Here is a 19,648-nt window from a genome sequence, read left to right as displayed (position 1 = left end):
AGGGCTCGGCTTTCGCCGATGGTCGATAAATTTGTCCAATTGCCCAACCTTAGGTTAGTGTATGCAAGCCAAAACACAATTTTTTTGGTCTATTCGGTGGTACTTCTTGTTTATTGAAAAAATAAATCTTTATTGCATCTGTAGAAAAGTTGCATAATTCTGTTGATCGGAATAAGATCTGGGAAACCTAAAACCAATGGGACCAGATAAACACATGCCAATTACAATGTTTTTCTCTGGATTTGAAGCATTTGAACACAAAAGAAAAACATCCCTTGTTATGATGCTGTGTGAATAGTTTGTTCAGGTTTTTGTGTGGTGTTTTTGAGTTTCAGTTTTTCAACACGTTTATTGTTTTGCATGTGGTCCATTAAATTTTTCTATGTTTGATAATGTTTTATTACCCAAACATGATTTAAACTTCTCCACAGCTTACACCCTGCTATGTTCCTTTATCTTCCTGATGCTGTTTGTTCACAAATGTTCTCTGAGGCCTTCAAAAAAAACAGCTGGATTGATACTGAGAATAAATTGCACACAGTGGACTAATCAGGCAACTTCTGAAGACAGTTGACTGGATTTTGTTCAGTGGTGTCAGGTGAAAGGGCCTGAATAGAAATCCATGCCACAAACAAAATAAAATTGATAACTGTATTCTTTTGTTTCCACTTCCACAATTATGTTCTAATCTGTGTTGCTGTAAGTGTTGCTCTATCACTCAGAAATCAGAAGAAAATACACTGAAGTTTGTAGTTGTAACATGGCATAGTTTGCAAAAGTGCAGTATACTTGTTCTATTCTATGTAATTCACTGTTTCTGTTTAAACTGGGAGATTGAGGTATTTTTTTAATGTAATTCCTGCCAAGGTGAATTGAGTAGTGGTCACGCTTAGTTCAGCATGTACACACACACACACACACACACAGAAAAACCCATCCCTTCCTTCAAGCATTTGATGTCTCAATGGACCATAAAGACAGGAACAGCTTCTTTCTTCCTATACCTCTTTAAAGCACTTTCTGATTCAGGCATTGCGCTTTCCTTCCTGTTTCTCGCTCTGACAGTTTCGTCTCATATTTTGCGAAGATTTATTTTCATGTTTGCTCTGTTTTTTTCCCCATTTTTCACAACTGTATAGCAAGCAGCTGCCTTGTGTGACAAATGACCCTGTTGCTCACTGCAACACATGATGAAGCACATCAGCTGTGCTGATGATTTGGTTGATACCATGTTGAATCCTAAAGTGTTTGTGCTTAAATATTGTCTCTAACAGGAGAACAGGCCTATTGTTTATTTTTCCTGCTCTCTTGATTTTGCATACATATGCATGCATAACTGCATTTAAAACCTAAAGGACACAGCATACAGTGATGTACAGGACTTCCTTTCTCTCAGTTCCTGTCAGTTTTGATCAATGTTTCTATTATGCAGAACTTAAACATGTTGTGTTATAGGAACTAGTTAATTTTTCCACATTTGCAATTCAGACTGTTAAGGACAATACAACCGGGCTAATTTCAACTCTGCCAAATATACATTTTATACCCTCAGTGAAGGAATGTGGTTAGCTGTTGTTTGTAATAGTAGAGAGTTACCAAGAGATATGAAGTAGTACGTAGTAGTAAGGTACATAAGTAAGAATGTTAATGTTTGTGGGTCAGAAAATAAAGTGGGCAGGGACAGAATTACAATGAAATAGTCAAGGGGTGGATTGACCTGGTGCTGTCGAGCTGCTTCAGTGACATAGTAAAGCTATGCTAAACCATCCCCCCCTATTGCTGTGCGCTGCTAGGCAGCTTGCTGAAAGAAGGCTGTATTACTTGTTTATAAGAAAGACAATATTTCCAGTCAGAAAAGCACAGAAACTTAAAAGAGCACCATTCATCACACCTAAGCAACACTCTTTTGAAAGCACAGTTGGAAGGCTACAGGTGGCATGACCACTAATCATGATGGCTACCAGACATGTAAGGTTAAGATTTATTATATAGTAACAGTTGTGTCTTATTAGCATACACAAAATAGATGTTTAGCTCTCCATAATTTGGACTTGGATAATTATATAAATATTGAATAAATGTGGCCAAGAATGGTGTCCATATTATGATGCCAAATGACCCAAAGTGATCTATTTCTGCCAAGTAAGATTCACCACTGTACCCAGAATGCCACCCACTTTTTTTGTCTATCAATCAGAATGTTATGATCAGCTGTGCCAAACAGAGCACCTTTCTTAGATAAATGTTTGGCATTCATCTGTCGGTGGTCTCACCCACAGATGACAGAGATTCCCGAGCCCAAGATGAGAAAGAAGCAAGGGCTGAAAAAGATGGGTAGATAAGAAAAGGGGTGGAGTACATTTTGATTGAGAAAAAGAGGATAAAGGAAATTACTTGAAGCAGATCAGCATAAGGTGAACACATGGAGAGAAAAGAAGCAAAAATAAAAAAAAAACAAAGCAAAGACAATGGTTAAGGAATGAGAGCAGAGGGTATTTCAAGTTACTGTTACTGGCCCTCGTAATTTATGGCCCTGTTTGTTTTCTACATGTATTATGCCTCCCATCCCTCCTTCCTAGCTTTTGAGCAATCCTAAACTGTCCTCGTTTTAACTCCTTCCAGGACGGAAACGAGGTGGATGATACAACGCCTGAGGTCCGTGGAAATCACTAACCGCACATATACATGCAGTATGATTGGTAGGTTCTGTTCTTCCTGTCTTCAGATGTGTTTGCAGCAATAAATGTATGTTAATCATGTATGCGCACACAGCAGAGCCTCGGAAAGCTGCAGAGCCTCGGAAAGCTGCTGTGCTGTTTGTATAGCTATTCATTATCACGCTAAATGACAGTTATCTTTTACATAGGAAGCACACTGATATAGCTGTATACTCTGCTTTCCCTCTGATTACAAGAATATGGTTACCTCTGGGAAAGTGTGTACTCACTTTTTTAAGATCTGGTTTCCATTTGATTAACCCCAAAAAAGATGTGAGAACCATAATTAAAACAAGAACTGGGTCCACAGGTCTGAATTTATTGTAGTTTTTTGGGAAATTACAGATTGGTTAAAATATATACATCCATGTGATTAAATATCCCTTAGCTAGCTTCTGGAATAATTCCAGTTGGATATTTGACCACTCTTCCCTGTCTAATGGGTTGTTCATTTAAAGTGGTAGGTTTTCTCAAAGGCCACCCAAGAAGCTTCATGCTAACCTGCTTTACGAAGTCCAAAACCAATTAACTATTGTTTGTTTGGGATCACTGTCCTAAAGAACACCTGGTTTTGTCTAGTTTTGAATCAGCTGGCTGTTAATTTGAACTGAAGCACAAGCATTTAAAATTCTTATCCACAATGTACCATTCATCAGTATAACTCGTGTCAAGCTAGACGCCAGCATAATGCTGCCACCACCACCATGCTTGACAGTATCTTTGATTCTCTGAAACATTAAGTGTAACAAAAAGGCAAAAATAAGAAATCTAAAACAGTATAAAAAACTAAACAAATCAAAGAAGTCTCTCTCATCTCTGGCTGCAGAAGTGACCTTATAGACAGCCCTCAGGAGGGGCCTTTCCATCATAGCTGCCCCCACTGTACAATATCTCTACGCACATTAGCTAGAAACCCTCTGAGACAGGTGAGGTTTATTAGGAAAAGTTTTCTTGTTGGGATGGAACAAGGTTAATGGGACATTTAAGAAGGTGTGTTTCAGCCCCGTGAAGTTTGAGAGCTGCAGACTCGTTCGGGTTAGGGGTTGATTTGCACATGCGTACACTTGGGTGCTGTATGCACATGTGTAGCTGAGTGTTTGACCATGCGAATGTGTGTCTGTAAGCGCCTGTGTGTTTTTCAGTAGGGGTGTCAGGCGAGGAGGTGGGATCAGTCTTCCTACGCTGGGCTAAAAGCAATCCTGCGCAACACCTCATAAATCTCACCTCCTGCTACAAGCCACCCTTCTAATGTAGCTGCAGCCGTACATTCTCACACAGACCGTTCAAGCATTTTGGTGTGTGTGCTCCATGGAAGTTATTCATGTCAAAAGCAGAAGTGAAATTGGAATAATAACATGATGGATGATGTATCGGTAACTGGCTGTTGTTGGAACAGAGTGTCACTTATTGATAATCATCTCTTTTTTAGCAAAAATGAGCAGTAACATCTGGCTTTGTTATCTCAAGGTGTTCTGAATTAAACCCTACAATACCCTGTTTAGTTTTAGCTAAGTATGCAGTATTTTTGGATTTAATAACATCTGCTGCTCTCATACTCTATTCACCTGTCTTCAGTAACTTAAAGGAAGCGAGAAAGGACATGCAAAGCTGTTATCAGATTTAGAGAAGAATTCCTCTCTGCTACAAGCCAGATCTTATTTATAACAGTTTAATAAGGAGTCACAATCAGAGAAGGTTTACAGAAGCTGTAAGTTCAGCCAAAGTACACTGTATTTATTAAGTGTTCATTCTTCTCGTACTCGTACTCGTCGTCTTCCGCTTTATCCCGGACCGGGTCGTGGGGGCAGCAGACTCAGCAGAGACGCCCAGACGTCCCTGTCCCCAGACACCTCCTCCAGCTCCTCCAGGGGGAGCCCAAGGCGTTCCCAGGCCACCCGAGAGACATAGTCCCTCCAGCGTGTCCTGGGTCGTCCCCTGGGCCTCCTCCCGGTGGGACGTGCTTGGAACACCTCCCGAGGAAGGCGTCCAGGAGGCATCTGGTATAGATGCCCGAGCCACCTCAACTGGCTCCTCTCGATGTGGAGGAGCAGTGGCTCTACTCCGAGCCCCTCCCGGATGGCCGAGCTCCTCACCCTATCTCTATATGACCCAAAGTTCATGGCCATAGGTGAGGGTAGGAACGTAGACCGACTGGTAAAACGAGAGCTTCGCTTTTCGGCTCAGCTCTCTCTTCACCACAATGGACCGGCACAGCGCCCCCATTAATGTGGCAGCCGCACCGATCCGTCTGTCGATCTCCCGCTTCATTCTTCCCTCACTCGTGAACAAGACACTCCTCCACTTGAGGCAGGAACTCCCCTCCAACCTGAAGAGGACAAGCCACCCTTTTCCGGTCGAGAACCATGGCCTCGGACTTGGAGGAGCTGATCTTCATCCCAGCCGCTTCACACTCGACTGCGAACCGCCCCAGTGTGTGCTGTAGGTCTTGGCTAGAGGGGGCCAGCAGGACCACGTCATCTGCAAAAAGAAGAGACGAAATCCTCTGGTCCCCAAACCAGACCCCCTCTGGCCCTTGGCTGCACCTAGAAATCCTGTCCATAAAAGTTATGAACAGGACCGGTGACAAAGGGCAGCCCTGCCGGAGTCCAACATGCACCGGGAACAGATCCGACTTAGTGCTGGCAATGCGAACCAAACTCCTGCTCCGCTTGTACAGAGACCGGATGGCCGCAACAGGAACCGCAGACCTTACGGCCGCAGTTATGGGCGGCAGCATCGACAATAGATGCGGAGAACATGGTCCACCCGGACTCTATGTCTCCAACATCCCTCGGAATCTGGTCAAAGCTCTCCCAGGGGTGAGAGTTGAATACATCCCTGGCCAAGGGTTCCGCCAGACATTACCAGCAGACCCTCACTATGTGCTTGGGCCTGCCAAGTCTGTCCGGCTTTCTCCTACCCCAGCGGATCCACCTCACCACCAGGTGGTGATAGGTGGACAGCTCAGCCCCTCTCTTCACCCGAGTGTCCAAAACATGCGGCCGAAGGTCTGATGATACGACAACAAAGTTGATCATTGACCTCCTGCCTAGGGTGTCCTGGTGCCAAGTGCACTGATGGACACCCTTATGTTTGAACATGGTGTTCATTATGGACAATCCGTGACTAGCACAGAAGTCCAATAACAAAACACCGCTCGGATTCAGATCAGGGAGGCCATTCCTCCCGATCACGCCTCTCCAGGTGTCACTGTCGTTTCCCACGTGGGCGTTGAAGTCCCCCAGCAAGATAATGGAGTCCCCAGGAGGGGCACTATTCAGCACTGGATAGTGCCCCTCATTCTTCTTGAACCTCATAATATTTTTTCACATTAAAACTTCCAACTTCAGTGTATTTTATTGCGATTTTATGCAATAGTCCAAAACAAAGTAGTTCATAATTTTGAAGTGGAAGGAGAGGCATACGTTTTTCAGAGATTTCACAAATTTGAAAACAGCAGCATTCTTTTCTAACTACTCTAACCATTGTCGAAAGAAAGCTGTAAAATGTAAACTGTACATCATTGTACATCACTCTGAACACACTGTTGTGAAAAGATTGTGGCATCATGTTGTGGGGTTGCTTTTTTCCTAGCAGGGACAAATCCTGGAAGAAAATCTGTTAGACTGCAATAGCTAGAGACTGGGTTAAAGGCTCACCTTCCAGCAGGACAGCAACCCTAAATATACAGCCAGAGCTACAATGGAGTGGTTCAGATTAAAGTGTACTCATGTGTTAGAAGTCCAAAGTCCAAAGTTTTGAAAATGTGTATTCCTGAAGCCTTTTTTCTTTGATGCACACATGCTCTGTCATTTTAATTCAGGACAGTTAAAAACAACTGCTTGCCTTCCACCACAAACATGCACACAGGCTGGATTTGGCTTTAATTCCCACATCAGCGGTCTCAGTGGGATCTTGTTTTGGAAAGCTTTACAGGTAAACTCCCATTTACCCCCAACCTTCTCACAGAGACTCTGTTTCTTTACAAAATTGAAAAAAGCCTCACCTTCACCTACTGCAAATATTTTATCAGGAGACATTAAAGTTTTTGTTTGTTTTTGCACAGCCAACACCGCTTTTAGGCATGGTAATGTCACTACAGAGTAGTACTCTAGTGATGAAAGAACAGCACATTACTGCAGCTTGTGACTGCCCCCTTTTTCACATGACTCAGAACCCGCTCAGAACTACGATGGCCTGCATGTTTATGGCAGGAAAAAGACAAAGAAAGAATCAAGATTTTATTTTTCTTGCTTAGAGTCCTCACTTTCCCTTTAGTGCAGATTGTTCTCCTCTGACCTACTCCACTGTTTCTTTGAAACAATTTCAAATGGAAATACATGATTGTCATCATATATGCACTAGTGCAACTGTCTTTTCAAGCAATTGGTCAAAGAAATCTTAACCACTATTTTTCAGGGCCTGCTGTTTGCATACAAGATGCAGAAGGATGCAATTCATCGTATGTCATGCAATGAATTTTTGTTTTCAATTCTTAACAGGATCCGGCTACACATTCTAGCAAATATACATCGGTCTACTTTTGATCTTGGCATTGGATTAATAAAATGGATACTGGACTTTTTAACCTGCAGCACACATGCAGTCAGGGTCTTCTCTCAGAGGCTGCTGTCATCGACAGGTTCACTCTAAGGAAGCAACTTGTGCCCTCTGATTTAGTATTTAGTGAGTATACATAGATAGTGATTTGCAGCTTTCATTTACCATTGACCTTGAACACACTATCTCAATGGTGAAACATGGTAGTGGCAGTGTCATGCTGTCAGGATGCTTTTCTTCAGCAGCAACGGTGAAAATAAATTTTTATTATTTTCTTAGTGACAACTGTTTTCCTTTTTCTTGGTGTAGACGTTTTTTTTTAGCTTACTGTCAGAAACAAGTGTTATTCCGTCCTTGGAACGGTTACTAAATTTGTTGAAAGGGTGTGTCTAAGTCCGCTTTTGAGTAAAAGTCACTGGATGTTGTGGTCCTTTGGAATTAAAATAAAAGCAACACACATGGTTAATAAACATGACAACTTTGTATTGTTTTTCATTCTAAGAGGATTTTAATTTGTCAGAGAAAATCTCCCCCTAAATGCGCTGGTGTAGATTCGTAGTAATCCAGGAGATGACAGTCCTAAGTGTTTAAAGCCTGACCTCAGGAGAAATATTTGCTGTAAATTTATAAAGAATGTTTGTATTTTTACCAAGAAATGGGACTTCTCTTGTTTTAAAGATGTTTTGCCTCTCATCCAAAAGGCTCAACTGAAGTAGCCTTAGATCAAAGTATGTTAATTTGTTAGAATGGACCAGTCAAAGTCAGTACTAGAAATCCATCTCAGAATCTGCGATAAGACTTAAAAATTAATGTTCACAGATGTTCTCCATCCAGTCTGCCCAAGCTTGAGCTATATTTAAAGAAAAACGGACAAAAACGTGAGTCTTTCTGTCGCTACTAGCAAAAGGTGTTTCACATAGAACGATATAATTTTCCTTCCACTTGACTGTTACGCTAGGCTGCCACAGAAATTCTTAATACAGTATATTGATTTTTGTGTAACAAAATAAGGAAGATGTATGAATACTTTTACACGGCATTGTAATTCTTCCTTTTTGGTTTCAGTTCTTCTTATCGAATAGTTTCTGCCTAAATGTTGCAAAAACTTGACTTTAAATAGGATATTTACAGGTCCTTCTCAAAATATTAGCATATTGTGATAAAGTTCATTATTTTCCATAATGTAATGATGAAAATTTAACATTCATATATTTTAGATTCATTGCACACTAACTGAAATATTTCAGGTCTTTTATTGTCTTAATACGGATGATTGTGGCATACAGCTCATGAAAACCCAAAATTCCTATCTCACAAAATTAGCATATCATTAAAAGGGTCTCTAAACGAGCTATGAACCTAATCATCTGAATCAACGAGTTAACTCTAAACACCTGCAAAAGATTCCTGAGGCCTTTAAAACTCCCAGCCTGGTTCATCACTCAAAACCCCAATCATGGGTAAGACTGCCGACCTGACTGCTGTCCAGAAGGCCACTATTGACACCCTCAAGCAAGAGGGTAAGACACAGAAAGAAATTTCTGAACTAATAGGCTGTTCCCAGAGTGCTGTATCAAGGCACCTCAGTGGGAAGTCTGTGGGAAGGAAAAAGTGTGGCAGAAAACTCTGCACAATGAGAAGAGGTGACCGGACCCTGAGGAAGATTGTGGAGAAGGGCCGATTCCAGACCTTGGGGGACCTGCGGAAGCAGTGGACTGAGTCTGGAGTAGAAACATCCAGAGCCACCGTGCACAGGCGTGTGCAGGAAATGGGCTACAGGTGCCGCATTCCCCAGGTCAAGCCACTTTTGAACCAGAAACAGCGGCAGAAGCGCCTGACCTGGGCTACAGAGAAGCAGCACTGGACTGCTGCTCAGTGGTCCAAAGTACTTTTTCGGATGAAAGCAAATTCTGCATGTCATTCGGAAATCAAGATGCCAGAGTCTGGAGGAAGACTGGGGAGAAGGAAATGCCAAAATGCCAGAAGTCCAGTGTCAAGTACCCACAGTCAGTGATGGTCTGGGGTGCCGTGTCAGCTGCTGGTGTTGGTCCACTGTGTTTTATCAAGGGCAGGGTCAATGCAGCTAGCTATCAGGAGATTTTGGAGCACTTCATGCTTCCATCTGCTGAAAAGCTTTATGGAGATGAAGGTTTCATTTTTCAGCACGACCTGGCACCTGCTCACAGTGCCAAAACCACTGGTAAATGGTTTACTGACCATGGTATCACTGTGCTCAATTGGCCTGCCAACTCTCCTGACCTGAACCCCATAGAGAATCTGTGGGATATTGTGAAGAGAACGTTGAGAGACTCAAGACCCAACACTCTGGATGAGCTAAAGGCCGCTATCAAAGCATCCTGGGCCTCCATAAGACCTCAGCAGTGCCACAGGCTGATTGCCTCCATGCCACGCCGCATTGAAGCAGTCATTTCTGCCAAAGGATTCCCGACCAAGTATTGAGTGCATAACTGTACATGATTATTTGAAGGTTGACGTTTTTGTATTAAAAACACTTTTCTTTTATTGGTCGGATGAAATATGCTAATTTTGTGAGATAGGAATTTTGGGTTTTCATGAGCTGTATGCCAAAATCATCCGTATTAAGATAATAAAAGACCTGAAATATATTAGTTAGTGTGCAATGAATCTCTAAATATATGAATGTTAAATTTTCATCATTACATTATGGAAAATAATGAACTTTATCACAATATGCTAATATTTTGAGAAGGACCTGTATTTACTGATCTTTACCTTTTCAAATGATCTATGATGGGAACATGTATCCCTGAAGGAAATAAAGCTGAGCATGTTGGCTTCCTGCCATCGGCATCTCTTTGCTCTTTCTGCTGTATTTGAACTGCCTCTTTAGCCATACCAGTCACTGAGGGATACCCACACACTGAGGGACTCCAGCTCACTCATCCTGAAAGTGGCTCTGCTCGTCTCTGTCAGAGCATTATCATCAACAGAGCTAACTACCCGCCTGCTGCCAGCCTGTCCACAGCTCGTTGATCAATAGCTCCCGGCACTCTGGGGCTATTTGCTTATGGCTCAAGGGGGAATGGTTTCCTGACAAACAGAGGCTCTGGACACAGACAGGGTGTGTTCTGTGTGGCCAGCCTGCACCGTTGCAGTCACTAAAGTGAGCAGCTTTTTTTTTTTTTTCTTCTTACTCTGACAACCCTCATCTAACCAGGAGATCGAATACATTAGCAGAGAAAGTGCACAGCTCCAAGCCCACAACCAACCACCACACTTCACTGCTGCTGAATGAGGCTATTTGCAGCTGTCAAACACAAGTAAGGCCCTATGGTGAGCTGGTTGAAATCCACACTCATTCATCTTCCCTGTGGCATTTGATTTGGGCTTGGGGATGTCAACTTTCCAGTCGCACCTTTGCTTTTAGTTTTTTTGTTTTTTGTTTTTTTGCTTTCTGTTTTCAGACCCAGTCAACATAAATGAGGTGTTGTGTTAGGGCACTGGATAAGGGCAAGCTCACTTATAAATTCAGCACGCCTTAATAAGTTAAAGGTGAAGACATCTGCTCAAAGGGTGCAGCAATTGTAGTTTTGTGGCCGATCACCGATCACAAAAAAGCCTGACCTGCCGATTCCATTTCTTGCAGATACCAATTGTTTTAATTACCGACACTGTCAGGTGTTATAAGGTCACTATGCACTTTCGATGTTCCTATCTTATTGTAGTGGAAAACACTGAACAACACCCTTGAAATCATACAAAATTGTTCTAACTACACATATCGCTCAAATATAAATGAAAGTTTAGAGCATTGCAGTTCCTTTAGTCTTTAATTTTTCGCATTTTTAAAACAAACAAAACTTGCACAACAGGTTAGACAAGAAGATTAGATCTGTAAATAAGATCGGCTTCACATGTAAGTATCGGCTGATCACTGATCACCCAAAATTAAGGAATTTAGGAAAATTAAGTGCACCGATCGATCAGCCGGCCAATCGATTCCCTTCACCCCTAATCTGCTGTTGTCTAAATGTGGTTGAAAATCTCTTGGAGTTCATCAGTTGAGCCATCCATCCATTCACCTTTTTGGTTTTTCAGGTTTTGTGTTTGTGTTTGAGTTGCTGTAAATTCATCAAGAACATTTGTATTTTTACCAAGAATTGACAACTACTAACCTTCGCCTGGAAAATTATTGAATCCAGACATGAAAAATGTGTAGGAACCCCAGACCTGATCTACATTGCAAAGGAAATCCCCTGCAGTGGTTATGAAGTGGGTATTTATTGAAGCAGAAGTTTGCCTCAAAATAAACTGTAGTGTATCAGAATCAGAATCAGAAAAGGTTTATTGCCAAGTACGTTTTTGGACATACAAGGAATTTGTTTTGGCGTAGTCGGTGCAATACAGTACAAATTAAACAGTATAAACATATCTACAATATAATATAAATATATGTGCACAGTTTTAAGTGAGTGAGAGTAAATATAGAGCAGTATAAGATGCAAGAGCAATACAACAGTGCAGGTGATCATTGTGCAAGTATGGCAGTGCAAGTAAAGCAGGAGTCCAAGCTGAGCGCATAGAGTTACAAGTTACAGGTGTCCTGTCAGCAAAAAAAAAAAGGGGGGGGGGGGGGGGGGGGGGGGGGGGGGGGGAAAGGGAGAGTGTCAGTGTGGTTTCCGGGCTTTGTTAACCAGGCTGGTGGCAGATGGGAAAAAACTGTTCTTGTGGCATGAGGTTTTGGTCCGGATGGACCGCAGCCTCCTGCCAGAGGGGAGAGTCTCAAAGAGTCTGTGACCGGGGTGGGAGGGATCAGCCAGAATCTTCCCTGCCCGCTTCAGGGTCCTGGAGGTGTACAGTTCCTGGAGCGACAGTAGACTGCAGCCAATCACCTTCTCAGCAGACCGAATGACACGCTGCAGCCTGCCCTTATCCTTGGCTGTAGCAGCGGCGTACCAGATGGTGATGGAGGAGGTGAGGATGGACTCAATGATGGCTGTGTAGAAGTGCACCATCATAGTCTTTGGCAGGTTGAATTTCTTCAGCTGCCGCAGGAAGAACATCCTCTGCTGGGCTTTCTTGATGAGGGAGCTGATGTTTGGCTCCCACTTGAGATCCTGGGAGATGATGGTTCCCAGGAAGCGGAAAGATTCCACAGTGTCAATTGTGGAGTCACAGAGGGTGATGGGGGCAGGTGGTGCTGGGTTCTGCCTGAAGTCCACAACCATCTCCACTGTCTTTAGAGCGTTGAGCTCAAGGTTGTTCTGGCTGCACCAGTCCAACAGATGGTCCACCTCCCATCTGTACGCGGACTCGTCACCATCAGAGATGAGTCCGATCAGGGTGGTGTCGTCCGCAAACTTCAGAAGCTTGATAGACTGGTGACTGGAGGTGCAGCTGTTGGTGTACAGGGAGAAGAGCAGAGGAGAGAGAACACAGCCTTGGGGGGAACCGGTGCTGATGTTCAGGGAGTCAGAGACATGCTTCCCCAGCCTCACGCGCTGCTTCCTGTCAGACAGGAAGTCAGTGATCCACCTGCAGGTGGAGTCGGGCACACTCAGCTGGGAGAGCTTCTCCTGTAGCAGAACTGGGACGATGGTGTTGAAGGCAGAGCTGAAATCCACAAACAGGATCCTGGCATAGGTTCCTGTGGAGTCCAGGTGCCGGAGGATGAAGTGAAGGGCTAGGTTGACTGCATCATCTACAGACCTGTTGGCTCTGTAGGCAAACTGCAGGGGGTCCAGGAGGGGGTCGATGATGTCTTTTAGGTGTGAGAGCACAAGGCGCTCAAAGGACTTCATCACCACAGAGGTCAGGGCGACGGGTCTGAAGTCATTAAGCCCTGTGGTCCTTGGCTTCTTGGGAACAGGGACGATGGTGGAGGACTTGAAGCAGGCTGGCACATGACATGTCTCCAGTGAGGTGTTAAAAATGTCTGTGAAGTCTGGAGACAGCTGATCAGCGCAGTGCTTCAGGCTGGCTGGTGAGACAGAATACGGACCAGCAGCTTTCCGGGGGTTCTGTCTCCTGAAGAGTTTGTTGACGTCCCTCTCCTGGATGGAAAGAGCCGTCCTCGGCGTGGGTAGGGGGCTGGTGGGGGGGAACTTCAGGGTGGAGGTTGGAGGTGCCAAGGCCCCTTTTGAGGTTGGGGAGGTGGGGGTGGTGGATTATGGCTGCAGCTGTTGGGGGGCGTCGTGGGGGATGGTTGCAGGACTGTCCCTTTGTCTTTCAAAGCGGCAGTAGAACTCGTTCAGGTCGTTGGCGAGGCGTCGGTCGTTGATGGAGTGGGGGGCTTTCGGCTTGTAGTTGGTGATTTGCTTGAGCCCTTTCCAGACAGACGCAGAGTCATTGGCTGAGAACTGGTTTTGGAGCTTCTCAGAGTACAGTCGTTTGGCCTCTTTCACTGCCTTGCCAAACTTGTACTTAGCCTCTCTGTATATGTCTTTGCCCCACTCCTGAAGGCCTCTTCCTTATCCAGTCTTAACCTTCTGAGTTTAGCTGTGAACCAGGGTTTGTCGTTGTTGTAACTCACCCTGGTGCATGATGGTACACAGCTGTCCTCACAGAAGCTGATGTAGGAAGTCACAGCCTCTGTGTACTCGTCCAGACTGTTGGTAGTAGTCCTGAACACATCCCGGTCTGTACAGCCTAAACACGCCTGGAGATTCTCCACAGCCTCACTGCTCCACTTCCTTGTCGTCCTCACAACAGGTTTGCAGAGCTTTAGTTTCTGCCTGTATGCAGGAATCAGGTGGACCATGATGTGGTCGGATTGGCCCAGTGCAGCACGTGGGACGGCGTGATAAGCGTCTCTGATGGTGGTGTAACAGTGATCCAGAATGTTGTCCTCTCTGGTCGGACATTTTATAAACTGTCTATATTTGGGGAGTTCGTGGGTGAGATTACCTTTGTTAAAGTCGCCAACGACGATTACTAAGGAGACCGGGTTGGTCCGCTCCACACTCAGTATCTGGTCGGCGAGCATGCGCTGTGCGACCTGCACGTTAGCTTGCGGCGGGATGTAAACACCGACCAGGATGAACGAAGCGAACTCACGGGGGGAATAGAAAGGCTTACAGTTTATGATGAAGGCTTCCAGGTCTGGAGAACAGTGCTGCTGAATCACTGTCATGTCGTTGCACCAACCACTGTTGAGGTAAAAACAGATTCCTCCACCTTTCGCTATGTGTGTGTGTGTGTATTTGTATAAAAAAACAGGTCACCGAGCAGCGACCTTGGAGCTTAGTGGACCTAAGCAAGAATATCTACCAAGCTTTGAATTCAGAGTGTGGGAAAATTGTTTTACTGAATTCTCTGAAGTTTGATCGTAAATCTTTAGTTTATTACTAAAGGATAAAGGCGGACCAGTGTGTGTCACTAATAGGACGTAAATTTAGGTTGATGGTTGATTTTTGGGTTTTGGGTTAATGGTTGTGTATCAGTGTGTACCCTACTCTGGATAAGTCTGCAGGAATCCTTGCTGATATGTGTATCCGCAGATGTTTCACTCTGGCTGCAGTCACATTATGTAACAAAGTGAATGAACACATATCATTTCTCTGCTGTTTCGTCCAACTGAGCGAACAGAACCACACTGATAAACACACTCAGTTATGTTCCTGCTTGCTCAAACTGTTTGTTTTGTGTGTTTTTACTTCTTTCTAAATGTGCTTCTGTTATTATTTTAGCTCTGCGTTGCTTTCGCATGTTTTCCTTCTACAGTTTACAGTCCCATGTGACATTAGCTCTGATGGAGTGTGAACACCATCACACTGTATTTTATCCCTAAATGGCACCAGCATCATCATGAACAAACATCATGTGTTTAAAAATGTCAGTTTTAGCAGAAACCATAAAGAATTCTTTGTTTTCCTTCTTGATTTTTCTCCTTTTGGGTTTCGGTCAATATTTTTCTCCCCTGCACATTTACTGTATTTCATCTGGCCTTGGCCTCCTACACAGGAAAAAAGCAACATGCACAGGGTGGGCTTTTCCTGATCAAACAGCCACACGTGCACCGGCCTGGCTATTGTCCCATCAATCAGGTCATAAATGTCATTAGAAAGATGTTGAATGAGGCAGTTGCAAGGCAGATGAAGTGCATTTTATCCTGCAGACAGGGAAAGAGTGGGAGGTAAAACTGAAGTCCTGCTCTGAGACAGTTATATAAGTTCGGGCCTGGTTTCTTTAACTGGCAGTTAAAGCCTGGTGGGGTTTGCAGGTCTGCATCTGGTCTATTACCATGTGAAAACAATAATAAAATCTTTCTGCTGTGTTGTTAGTTTCCTAATACATTCCTTCCGTGTTACAGCATGCTCCACACCTATACGCATTCCTTGTGATTTCCTTTATACTTTCCTTGATCAGAGTTGATCAGAGTGTCGAGGAGCTTTTAATTAGTAATCTATGACTGCTTGTTTCCCTAAGGTATATGTGTGTTGCAGAGCCCCATATAATGGGAAAGACAAGCGAACTAGAATTAGATTTTTAACAGAAAACAGCTGCAAGTCTAAATTTGCTCGTATCTGCATGAAGAGAAATAATTTTGAAAAGTTTTACAACAAACTATGACAAATCTCACAGCAATTTCATGTTGTGGGGGTGCTTTTCTTAAGCCAACAGAGCAGCTGGTCAGAGTCGATGGGACTATGGATTTAGCAACAACTGAAAGGGTTAGAGCAACTAGAACTGTGACAATCAAGACTGGATGACGCTACGGCTGCCTAGTAATCCAATATATAGTCACAGCAATATCAGTGTGCTTGATATTAATGTCACAGACTATTTGCAATTTTAAATTTGTTGGCTAATATATTCTAAGTGTCTGGAGCTCAATTTAATATTCAGCCTTATGAATGTTGTCTAACAGCAGTAGATGCCTACACCTGAAACAGATCACAGTGTCCAAGACAGCATTGGAAGGAAAGATGAGAAGGAAAGGAGTTATGACAATGTGAATGTATCACAAATTCCTTTCTCATTACAATAGTTATCAATAATATCACCATCACACGGTTTTCTAGTACCATGCAACCCCACCAAGCACCGGCAGTTAATGGAACAAGCAGTTTGAGAACTGCACCATAGATGGGGTCCAGTCACCAGGTTTCCATAACAACAATTGGACCCAATCTACATGCTAATTGGCTGTTGAGTAAAAATCATTAACCATCACAAATGTAAATATGGAGTTTGTTCAACTCTACTGGGAGTGTAACTGAAACCGCATGCTCTGGTGCAATGATAATAAAAGTTAGCTTATTGGCAACCATCTCCATCTGGGTCTAGTGTAAGACGAATGCTTATGTTGAAGAGCACTTTTAGCTTACTGTTGTAGGATGTGTGATAGTTGGGTCCCGTTTCTCTTTTAAATATCCTATGAATCTTGGCAAAATGCATTTTATCATAAACTCTTTGAAATACCAGGACTTTTTGAGACAAAAGTATGTGGAGTTTGCCAGAAAATTGTAAAACTTTCTTTGTTAAATCTTTCAAGAGGATAAATATTCAAAACCTATGGCCAAATCAACATAGATATGGCTAACCTGTTGGAAAAAACAGGCTTCTTTAATGGTCAGCTAAGCCGCAGAACTAAACCCTATAGTAAGCCCGTAGGGTGAGCTGAAACAAAAAGACTTGACATGCTTCTGCATTTAATAAAAAATATTTTTTAAGGCTTTTCACATATCCATACAAGGGGTCCCGAAAAGATTTTTCTGCACCCACACTTATTTTTTGGCCAAAAATGTGAATCTAGCCAACATTTAAGTCACACATTCCCATAACAAACGCAGCAGCTTATTAGAGCCCATCCACAGCCTGAGTACATTGCAATATCAATTATTTTAATCTGAATACATAATCATTACCCCAGGGATTGAATTGTAGGACCTTGCTGCTTGGCTTCTTTTTTCCTTTTGTTCTCTTCATTCTTGGACCAGAGCAGAGCCTTGGCTGCATACTACATTTTGTAGTTAAACAAGGTTTGGCAACTAAAATAAATAAAATTATTAAGCTGCATTTAGACTTGCTTATTTTTTTAATGTGAGGCTTGTTCATGGGAGCCAACCGCTGAGCTCTGGCACTATTAGGTGGGTGAAATGTAATATTTATAGTTAGTTCTGAGAAAAAAAGTACCATTTGATTACAAGAAATGTTTTAAAGAGGGTTTGTTTAACTCGGTCATATAGTAGTCAGGGTTGGACCCAGAGGTTGTAGCACTACTGTAAACCTTAACGTTTCTTGTTTTTACCGATTAACAGTTCAGCCAATATTTATCTGCTTTTTATGGGCATTCATGGCCCCCAATGGATGGACCTGTTGATGTTAAATTAAGTATTAAGTATTTTTGTATTTGTAGTAGTTTGCATGTTCTCCCCGCACATGTGTACTCTCTGGGTACTCTGGCTTTCTCCCACAGTCTAAAAACGTGACTGTTAGGTTAATTAGTCTCTCTAAATTGCCTTTAGGTGTGAATGGGTGCTTTTATGGTTGTCCTGTGTGTTGCCCTGCGATGGACTGGCAACCTGTCCAGGGTGTACCCCGCCTCTCGCCTGTAGACTGTTGGAGATAAGCACCAGCTCCCCCGCGACCCTGTATGGAAGAAGCAGGTATAGATGGATGGATGGATGGATGTATTTGTAGTGTTACTTAAAAATGTAGGAAAATGTTTATGAAAACGTGTCATAATCTCTCAAATGGAATAGACATTGAAACTTCTGTTCCATCCTTTAAATATGTATTTATATACCACCCTAATCTTATCTCCCTCCCCCGACTCTTAATATATTTATTTAATTTACAGTCCTTGATTAAGAGTTTCCATGCATCCTGTTTTAGATTAGATCTGTTTGGGATTATTGTTGTGTTGATGACTCAGTTTGGGTCAAGCTTCAGCTGTCAGAGAGATTGTCTCACATTTGGATCTAGAAAACTTTGGTATACAGAGCACTTCATGGTTGCCTCAGTGACAGGAATGTGTCCAGTTCCTGTTGTTGGAACACAAGCCCAACTCATCACTCATCCACCACCATGCTTGACAGTTGCAATAAGGTGTTTGTGCTGATAGGCTGTGGTTGGTTTTCTTCAAAGATGATGTTGTGTATTATGGCCAAACCTCTCTGCTTTGGTTCACAGGACATTGTTCCAGAAGTATTGTGCTCCATTCAGATGTAACTATGCAAACCTATTCCTTTTGAAGAGAGAATTATTTCTCCTGGCAACCCTTCCTACCTTATTTTCTTCTCATATTTCTCATGTTGAATCTAAGATGGAACCTTTTGGTTTAGTTTAATCTTCTCTGAGCATTTAATGGTCTGAACTTTAGTGTTTTGCTGAGATGTCCACCTCTGGAAAGATTGACAGATGTCTTGAATGTTTTCCACTTGTGAATCTTTAATTGTGAGGTGCATTGTAAAGTTATGTTTTTCACAAAACAAGTAACCCATTTTTTGTAAAGCCGTTTGTACACATTGCATGTTCCATGCATGCAAAGTGTACTGTGAATTTGTATTCAGCCGCTGAACCAGTGCTTTAAAAATCTGCTTTAGCTGCAATTAAAGTATTTTCACTTTGCACATCTAGACAATGAAGTGTTGCCTATGCTTCCTTGCAAAATAGTTCAAGCTCATGCAGACTGAATGAAAATAATTTGCAAAGATCAGTTTTAAGGTCTTACCAGGAATTCTTAATTTAGATCTAGACTTGAACTCAATCTGTTTTGATCTAAACCATCCCATTGTAGATCTGTCTGTAAGTTTAGGATTGTTGTCCTGTTGGAAGGTGAACCCCAGTCCCAGTCCTTTCACTCTTTTAACAGCTTTCACTTCAAGATTGTCCTGTATTTAACTCCTTTCAGCAAATCTGATACGCTTTCCAGTCCCTGCTGAACTGACGCATCCCTATGTATGATGCTGCCACTACCATGTTCCATCTTGGGACATCTTGGGACATCTTGGGGCATGGTTTCTGTGGGGTGATTTATAGTATTAGATTTCACCCAAACACAGTGTTTTGCCTGCAGACCAAAATATTCCATTTTGCCCACATATTTGCTTTACTCTACATGACAAATGCAAACCACAATTTTCATATTTTCATTTGTAGAAATGCTAACAACCATGTAATATTTCCCTTCAACGATATCTACTGCTTCTAAATATTTAAATCTTTACTTCTTGTATGAATGTTATTACGGTCTCACTATAAGAATTGGGTTTGTACCAGTTAGTTTTTCCACCCTCAGGCTTTATCTGTCTAATGTTTTACGTTCACCACGACTGCATTGTTCTTATCGTTTTATGCTTTCCTGCCACATCTGTTTTCCTAACCCTCCCAGCCTTTCTTCATTAATTTCCCCTCCTCTGCTCTGCATAAGAGAAAAAAATAAA

General features: G+C 42.8%; 1 protein-coding gene across 2 annotated transcripts in view; it reads left to right on the top strand.

Moving 5' to 3' along the window:
- LOC124875542 (thyroid hormone receptor alpha) overlaps positions 1-19,648 on the top strand; it is a 173,946-nt gene that overhangs the window by 65,761 nt on the left and 88,537 nt on the right. Inside the window, exon 3 of one of the 2 annotated variants that reach the window (XM_047377759.1) lies at positions 2,623-2,699. The exons of the other annotated variant lie outside the window; for it this stretch is intronic. The gene's annotated coding sequence lies outside the window, so the exon portion shown is untranslated. The remainder of the gene's footprint in view (positions 1-2,622; positions 2,700-19,648) is intronic. 2 annotated transcript variants of the gene reach the window in all.

Source organism: Girardinichthys multiradiatus, chromosome 10 (genome assembly GCF_021462225.1).
Source record: "Girardinichthys multiradiatus isolate DD_20200921_A chromosome 10, DD_fGirMul_XY1, whole genome shotgun sequence".
NCBI lineage: Eukaryota > Metazoa > Chordata > Actinopteri > Cyprinodontiformes > Goodeidae > Girardinichthys > Girardinichthys multiradiatus.
This window is presented reverse-complemented; position numbering and strand designations above follow the sequence as displayed.